At 34.9% G+C, this 9,332-nt stretch overlaps 1 pseudogene; it reads right to left on the bottom strand.

The window, feature by feature from the left end:
* The window catches only part of LOC107691824 (low-density lipoprotein receptor-related protein 4-like), a 125,117-nt pseudogene that overhangs the window by 62,602 nt on the left and 53,183 nt on the right, over nucleotides 1–9,332 (bottom strand).

Consider the following 9,332-nt stretch of genomic DNA (forward strand, 5'->3'; position numbering starts at 1 on the left):
GAAAGAAAAGAGGCATTTCTAAACCAAAAAAGAAAAAAAAAATTAGAAGAGAGTGAGACAGGGCGAATGTTCCTTACAACAGTCCGACTCATCAGACCAGTCCCCGCAGTCGTCATCTCCATCACAGTGGTAGATGTCCAGAATGCAGCGGCCATATGCACACTGAAACTCCTCAACACTGCATGTGGCTGTCATCACATCAGATGCTGGAGAGAGAAATTATGTAACGTGATTTACACTCCCACACACATGCACCCGCAAACAGTCCAACAAATCCCTCTCAACAGCTATTTGCAATAAATAAAACAAACAAAAACAAATATAACAGAAATAAATACAGTCACAAGCAGCAATCACTGGGATTCCAAGCATATGAGAAAAGTGGAGAAATTGACCACAATTTTGCAGAATAGTCCCCGTGTATACAGATGGTGTTCAATGGTGGCGAATTTCTTGTGATCACCTTAAATTAGGAGATTCTTTTTTAAACCAAACTCTGGTGAAATGTTTTCCACTGCAATGTAGCGGTCTATGGTTTTGTGAAATCTTTTTGCATCCATGTCTAAACATATTTTGGCAGGCATCTGCTATCTACAAAATAAGCTTACAAATATATATATATATATATATATATATATATATATATTTCTTTTTCTGTCAAGCAGCTCTTGGAGACACTATACATGCACAGCTTTGGATGGCCTAGAATGCGCAGAAATGATTCAGAAAAATCTAAAATAATTGAAGAAATATGACTAAAACATACATTTTCTCTTTAGCTTCACCAATATGACAATTTGCATGACTTTGATTCCATGTGTAGTGGTCAATGTTCTGAACCTTCGGCCCAAATTTCATGTTCCCACCATGTGTGTTTTGTTCTGTAGATTCTGTTTACAGGCAAGCAATGGATGGATGCATGGACGGATGGATGGATGCAAAATAGATGGAAACATGGATGCATATTTAATGAATACAAGGATGGATGGATGGATGAATGATGGATGCATGGATGATAGAAGGAAACATGGATACATGATCAATGGATGCAAGGATGGATGATGGAAGGACATATGATGGATGCACAATGGATGGGTGCTTGGATGGATGGATGCTTGGATGATGGCTGCATAGACTGATAGATTGAAACATGGATGCATGATTAATGGATGCAAGGATGGATAGATGGATGGATGGATACATAGACGGATAGATGGATGCATCACGTATGGATGGATGGATGGACGGAGGGATGGATGGATACATAGACGGATAGTTGGAGACGTGGATGCATGATTAATGGATGCAAGGATGGATGGATGGATGGATAGATAGATGGAAACAGATGCATATTTAATGGATACAAGGATGGATGGATGGATGAATTATGGATGCATGGATGATAGAAGGAAACATGGATACATGATCAATGGATGCAAGGATGGATGGATGGAAGGATATATGATGGATACACAATGGATGGGTGCTTGGATGGATGGATGATGGCTGCATAGACGGATAGATTGAAACATGGATGCATGATTAATGGATGCAAGTATGGATGGATGCATGATACATAATGCATGATGGATGCATGATGGATGGATGATGGATGCATGGATAGAAGCAGGGATGTTCGTCTGACAAACAGGTGCACTCAATCTCAAAATCAACTTACGGCAATTCTCTTCATCAGTTCCATCTTTGCAGTCGGTGTCTCCATCACAGTACCAGTGTTCTGCGATGCAGCTTCCATCAGTGCAACGGAACTCTTTATCAGAGCACTTCCTCTTATCTGGACACATACAAGCACAAAAGGGCATTGAGATTATTGCAGTGTGAAAAAATCTATTTATGAAGGTTGTTTGGCAGAAACTTTCGGTCAAACTTGGCAGAAATTAAAAATGAACAAATAAATCCCAATCCCACCCCAATTGAAAAAAATAAAAAATAAATAAATAAATAAATGGCAGGTGCAGACCTTGAAGAACTGATTAGATAACCTTGCTTTGTAAACTTCTGAATATTTTAATAAACTGATGGCTAGAAACCATAAGGTCTGCACAGCTGTCATTGCTGCAAGTGCAGGAATCTTTAACAAACAGTTTGAAAATACTGCATTATTTATTTTAATTAAAATCAAAATCAGTATTTGTAACATAATAAATGTAAATTTTAATAAATATTATGTAATCTTGGTAAGTGCCACACAAATATCCCATAGTTATTCAGAACTTTTTGAACTGTAGTGTATAAGACATCATGTCTGTTCTTGACTAGGGCATCAAATGACCTAAGACACCCTCTGCATTCATGATTGTATTTCACTTATGTGCAAAACAATTATTTAGATATAACTGCAAGATACAACTGTAAGCAAGCATGTAATGTTTCCAGACACTTAACTGGATGTTAAATGCAATTCAATGAAAATGTATTATAGATTAAATGCATATTAAATGTAATTAACTGAACTTTAAAGTGTTTCCCATTTAAGTAAGTACATCTTCATATGTAATTTCATAATTACTTCTGCTGTCTTTGAAATATGGTAAATTACTGCTGAATGTACTGACCAACATTTATGGTCAAATATAATGATGATGTTGCAACTTAATACATTTAAAATATCTTAACTTTAAATATAGTATTGAATAATCAAGTACTTTATAATGAAGTACTTTACATGTGCATTATTTTAGTCAACACATCAAAATAAGTGTACTTCTTTCAAGTACGACTAAAGATTCAAACTTAAAAAAAATAAAAGTTTTAAAAGTTTTAATTTGACTGACTTTTTAAAAGTGATTTTTTTTTCTTACCTATACTTTTTACATTTTGAAGTTCACTACAATTGCACATTTAATAAAATTAAGCACCCTTTTTTTTCACAAAGGGATTCAGGACATTATTTGTTATTGGTTGTTTTACATCCAAGGGTGTGTGTCAAACGTTTTGCAATGGTATGTGTGACTGTTCTGTTCTCGTCTTTCTGTTTTGCTCTATACTGCTGCTCCCTGCTCTGGCAGGTACATGACAGAGACCAGATGATCCCAATTACAATCAAGGACGACCTGTTTGGTGTGATTGGTTAGAGCGCAACACCTCTAACATGTAAGACGTGCCGAGACCAGGTTTCCACACCTTTAGAACATAAAATAATGTGTGTGTGTGTGTGTGTGTGAGACCCTGGACCACAAAACCAGTCATAAGGGTCCATTTTTTTTCATTAATTCATACATCAACGGAAAGCTGAATAAATAAGCTTTTCATTGATGTATGGTTTGTTATGATAGGACAATATTTGGCCAAGATAAAACTATTTGAAAATCTGGAATCTGAGGGTGCATATACAGTAAATCGCCTTTAAATTTGTCCAAATGAAGTTCTTAGCAATGCATATTACCAATCAAAAATTAAGTTTTAATATATTTACAGTAGGAAAATGGAACATGATCTTTACTTATATATATATATATATAATATAATATATATATTTACATTTACATTTACATTTAGTCATTTATCCAAAGCGACTTACAAATGAGGACAATGGAAGCAATCAAAAGTCCGTGAAAGTGATTTTGTGCCTCTTTGTGATGGCATATATATATACATACAGTATATGTGTGTATAAAAATGATCTCACCGCACTGCTCATCACTGTTATCTCCACAGTCATTGTCTCCATCACAGTACCACAGGCTCCGGATACAGTATCCATTTTGACAATGAAACTCATCCTCCTCGCATTCTCGTGGAGCTGAAAAAACAAAATCATGCAAGATGTCATAAATGTCATTAATGGGTTAACACAGATTAAACTGTTTTCATCCAAGATGTACAGTAGATGACTACCTTAAACATCACAATAATCCACACTACTCCAGTGCTTCAATAACGTCTTGTTACAGTTGAGAAAAGCTGTTCGCAAGAAATGAATCCATCATTAAGACGTTTATAACTTCAAACCGTTGTTTCCGACTAAAATATGAGTCAATAAATCCATAATATTGTATTCTACATGTGTTTTGGCCAGAAGTGGCCAGTTTAAGGAAAAAAGATCTTAAAGATAGATTTGTTTGTTTCTTACAAACACGCAGCTTTTGTCTTCTCCAGATGTTAACTGATGGACTGGAGTGGTGTGGATTACTTGTGGATTATTGTGATGTTTTTATCAGCTGTTTAGACTCTCATTCTGACGGCACCCATTCACTGCAGAGCATCCATTGTTGAGACACTGATGCAATGCTGCATTTCTCCAAATCTGATGAAGAAACAAACTCATCCTAATCTTGGATGGTCTGAGGGCGAGTACATTTTGCATTTTTTTGGGTTAACTATTCCTTAAAGGTTTGAGAGTTCAAGAATATATTATCTATACATTAGCCTTGTGCTCCTCACCAGCAGTGCTACAGAAAGCACAATCCAGTGCACTGGTGGCGCTCATAGCATTTTATTGACACCGGTACGGGACTCCAGAACAGCAGCATTAAATGTGATGCTGCTTGTATTTACACCACCCACCGCGCCAGACACACACACACACACACCGGTGTATTTCTGCACCGCCGCTCTTTTACCCGCCATATGCACAAAACATTTCTCAAACTGCAAAGCACACTGGAAAAGCACAAAAACGCTTTTTCTGATACCTCTGTTTTGATGGCTCCTTTGTAATAAAATGCATATGGTTAAATAAAAACGGGATATAAAAATCTCACTTGCACAAAAATGCTAAAAAAATTAATCAAAATACACAGGAAACGCAGCAGTCGTTGGGCTATTTTTAGTGCATGCCACTAATTCACAGAGGAAGTGTAAATTATCACAATATTGATATATTAACTGATGAATATAAACCAAAAGAACAGACAAAAGCTGAAGGATGAGAGATGCTGAATGCAAGAGATGAGGCAGTGTGCTGGAAAGGAATGAAAAATTCATGGAAAGCTTATGGCAGACAGACCCCCCATCAAGAGACGAGCCTCAAGAGTGCAGCGCTGAGAAATATGGGTCAGATGCAAAGACTATTGTTGCTTGTTTTCTGCCTCAAAGACAGACATGCTGTTCCTCTACAGCATTAAAATGTAACAACGGTAAGGACTGCAATGAAACGAATGCTTGGGTTCCATATCCAAATACATCTTACACAAGACATTAATAGTAAGGTCCATATGGTGCTCCTTTAGGAAGCGGTGCTAAAATGGGTTTCAAGTGAAGGAGGAAAAAAAAAGTAAAATATTTAACCCTCGTGTTGTTTTCCGGTCATTCTGAAAATGCTAGTCATTGCATTGGACTAAGACTTATTGACTAAAAAAAGGGGACTTTTCCCCCCACTTTTTAGACTTGCTGTGCTCCCTATCAAAAATAACTGGCCAAATGCTTATAAATGTCTTGTTATGCTAAACTAAATCTTGGATTCAATCTTTTTATCAACTTGTTTTCTTTTTGTATTTCTTTTTGGACCTGACTGATTATAAGCCTCAGTGATCGGAGGTCATGCACCTCAGTTTTTGAATGAACATCGACAAAAATTTCCACAAATAATGCTTTTTTTTTTTTCACTCAAAGTGCATAAGCTCAAATCAATGAGCCCTACAAACAATCAGCTCCAAAAAGAAATACAAAACCAGTGCTATAATTGGAAAAAAAAAACAAGCTGACAAAAAGATTTATCCCATATTTGGTGATAATACAGCATAATGAGAGATTTACAAGCAATTTTTTGTAGGCCGGTCATTTTTGATCAGGAACACATTAGACTTGAAATAAGGATTTTCAGCGCAGCACAAGAGTTAATAAAATAGAAAATGTACAACTCAGTCCAAACAGCAGCCGCTGACTGGTACATATTCAAACATATTTATATATTAATAACAAATGCAAAATGAGGTTTTATAGCCAGTAACAAATAATTATGGTCAGTAAACTTTCCCGGTTTACCCATCATTGGCAGGCGTGACCCTGGCAAACACATTTAGATGTGTGACTCAAGCGTCTCTGTAGCTTATTTTACTCATTTAGCTGGCTGGCGTTGAAGTCTATTGGATATTTAACTATATATGTTTTCATAACACTAATCCTATAATTTGTGTGAACAAAGCAAGAAATGTAGAAGTCATTTTTGATAAAATCTGTGTCCCTATTCCACCTACATTGCCAAAGTGAAGCCAATTTAGTCATTCGGGGATCTGGGAACTGTTCTATAAGCTTTTATTTCATTCAGAATTGATTACTCTAATGAGCTTTTAGAAAAGACAGAAAAGAGACATATTTCTCTAGACCTCTCTTTCCTTTAAGGTCAACAAAAACCATGCTGTTGTTCATTTACAAGTCCAGTCTAACACTTAAGGGTGATCAGAACAATTACTTCTATAGTTCACCCAAAAATGACAATTCTGTCATTATTTACTCATCCTCAAGTTGTTCCAAACCTGTATGAGTTTCTTTCTTCTGTTGACCACAAATATTAAGTATCTGAAGAATGTTGGTAACCAAACAGCTGCTTGTAGCCATTCAGAGCAACTCCCCAAGGTCAAGATTTTCACTAAATAATAGATGATACTTTGGTTTGTTTCTCACCAAACCTTATCGTATGCTTTCACAACGCTAGAATATGTGACCCTGGAGCACAAAAGCAGTCTCAAGTCGCTGGGGTATATTTGTAGCAATAGCCAACAATACATTGAATGGGTCAAAATTATCGATTTTTCTTTTATGCCAAAAATCATTAGGATATTAAGATCATGTTCTTATTTTGTAAATTTCCTACCATAAATATATCAAAACTTAATTTTTGATTAGTAATATGCATTGCTAAGAACTTCATTTGGACAACTTTAAAGATTATTTTCTCAATATTTAGATTTTTTTGCTACCTCAGATTCCAGATTTTCAAATAGTTGTATCTCGACCAAATATTGTCCTATCCTAACAAACCGTACATCAATGGAAAGCTTTATTTAGCTTTCAGATGGTGTATAAATCTCAATTTCGAAATCTCCAGAGTCACATATATGTGTCCAGGGTCACATATACAGCATGAGTCTTAAAAATCATTTTGATAGGCTACCTTTTGTAGCTTGAAAAGATGGTCACTATCTACTGCCCTTGTATGGACAAGAACAAGCATTTTTCAAATGTTCTCCTTTTGTGACTAAATAATAACTTAATTTCCTTTTTTCCTGTGTTTTCTGAAAGTTTTTCGTCTTTAAACTATAACACAAATACTGAATTTACTCACGACAGTCTTGTTCATCGGAGTCATCCTCACAGTCGTTGTCTCCATCGCATAACCACGAGCGCCGGATGCATTTTCCATTATCGCAGTGAAAGTCTAATGGTGAGCATGTGGGCAATACTGAAGAAATGGAGGAAAGCAAAACCAGTTAACCAGTTAAATAAAAGACAAAAAAATAGTATAATAAACATATAATAGTGTATTCATTGTACTGCACATTTTGGCTAAAATAGTTCAGAAAACTGTATGCATGCTATACCAGTGTTGTTATTGTTTACTAAAACTAAAACTATTAAAAATTGAAATAAAACTCAAATAAAATATAAATACTATACAAAAGATTTAAACAAAAGAGAAATTGAACAAAAACAAAAATTTAACAAAAATTCGTTAACTGAAATAAAGTTGAAATTCAAGTACTAAAATTGCAAAAACTGAAATAAAAATAAAAAGCTAAGCAGAAAGATTTTCTTAAAGCACCCAAAATTACCAAAAAATAAAATTAAAATTAAAACTGAAAATATAAAAAGAAAAGTCATTTCATTAAAAATATTAATAAATACTATATTATATATAATAATAATACATTAATATTAGGCAGCTAGAATATACTTCAGAATATATTTAAATGCAAATGAATGTAATGTTTTAACTTGATTGCATGCTAACTGCAATTAAATGAAAATGTGTTACAGTTTAAGTTTATATTAAATGCAATTAACTGAACTTTAGTGCTTTTTATGACCCAACTAATAGAACTTTTTGATAATTACTTCTATGGCATTTAAATAAAAACGGCCAGCAAGGTGTTTTTAATGAAAGGTGATTTTTATCCCTCCATTTATGTAAATAAAACTTTGATTCAAAAAGTTCATCAAAAATGTTGTACATACATACAGTGTGTATTTAATGGTGTCTGTCTGTGAGTATATGCATATAAAATAACCAGTATAGAGTGTATGTATATGCTTATATTGAAGTGTGTGTTTTGTGTAGTGAGCTCTTCGGTGTTGCTCCTCATTAGGAATCTATGGTAGCTTAGAGGAAGAATCCCCTCCTGAGTCTTTCTATGTTTTCAGGCTACAGCAGAGTTTGAGAACAGGACATTGTTAGGGATCTTCCTGGTGCTTGTTCTGCACCTCCTGGAGAAAAGTGTCTTCTGTATGGCCCTGTAGAGGTGGACACGCTCAGCTGAGCCCAGCACCCTCCGCAGGGTCATACAGTCCCGTCAGGTGCCCTTTGTGAGACAAAAAAAAGATGCTTTCTATTGTGCCGCTGTAGAAGGATGTCGGAGGCATCCTGAATCTCCTGATACACAGCCAGGAAATTCCTGAGCCCCTTTTTTACCACACTGTGCATGCAGGTGAACAATACCTTGTAAAAAAAGAAGAGCGCTTACTTGTACTGAATGTGCATTTTTAGTGTACTTCAAATATTAAAAGTGTATTTAAAAAAAAAAACTATTTACAGATTATAACATTATTGAAATAAAAGGCCACTTGAGTGTGTTAAGAAATATGTGACCCTGGAGCACAAAAGCAGGCTTAAGTCGCTGGGGGATATTTGTAGCAATAGCCAACAATACATTGTATGGGTCAAAATTATAGATTTTTCTTTTATGCCAAAAATCATTAGGATATTAAGTAAAGATCATGTTCCATGAAGATATTTTGTAAATTTCCTACCGTAAATATATCAAAACTTAATTTTTGATTAGTAATATGCATTGCTAAGAAATTAATTTGGACAACTTTAAAGGCGATTTTCTCAATATTTAGATTTTTTTTGCACCCTCAGATTCCAGATTTTCAAATAGTTGCATCTCAGCCAAATATTATTTATTTTAGCTTATTTATTCAGCTTTCAGATGATGTATAAATCTCAATTTCAAAAAACTTGACCCTTATGACTGGTTTTGTGGTCCAGGGTCACATATAGTCATGAAAGTGTCTCTCTTTAAGTCACTTAAGTACACTTTTAAAAAGCGCACTTTGTAATGATGTCAATTTAAAGGGGTCATATGACGCTGCTAAAAAGAACATTATTTTGTGTATTCGGTGTAATGAAATGTGTTTATGCGGTTTAAAGT

The sequence above is a fragment of the Sinocyclocheilus anshuiensis genome, unplaced genomic scaffold (assembly GCF_001515605.1).
Source record: "Sinocyclocheilus anshuiensis isolate Anshui unplaced genomic scaffold, SAMN03320099.WGS_v1.1 scaffold206, whole genome shotgun sequence".
In the NCBI taxonomy this organism is placed as follows: Eukaryota; Metazoa; Chordata; class Actinopteri; order Cypriniformes; family Cyprinidae; genus Sinocyclocheilus; species Sinocyclocheilus anshuiensis.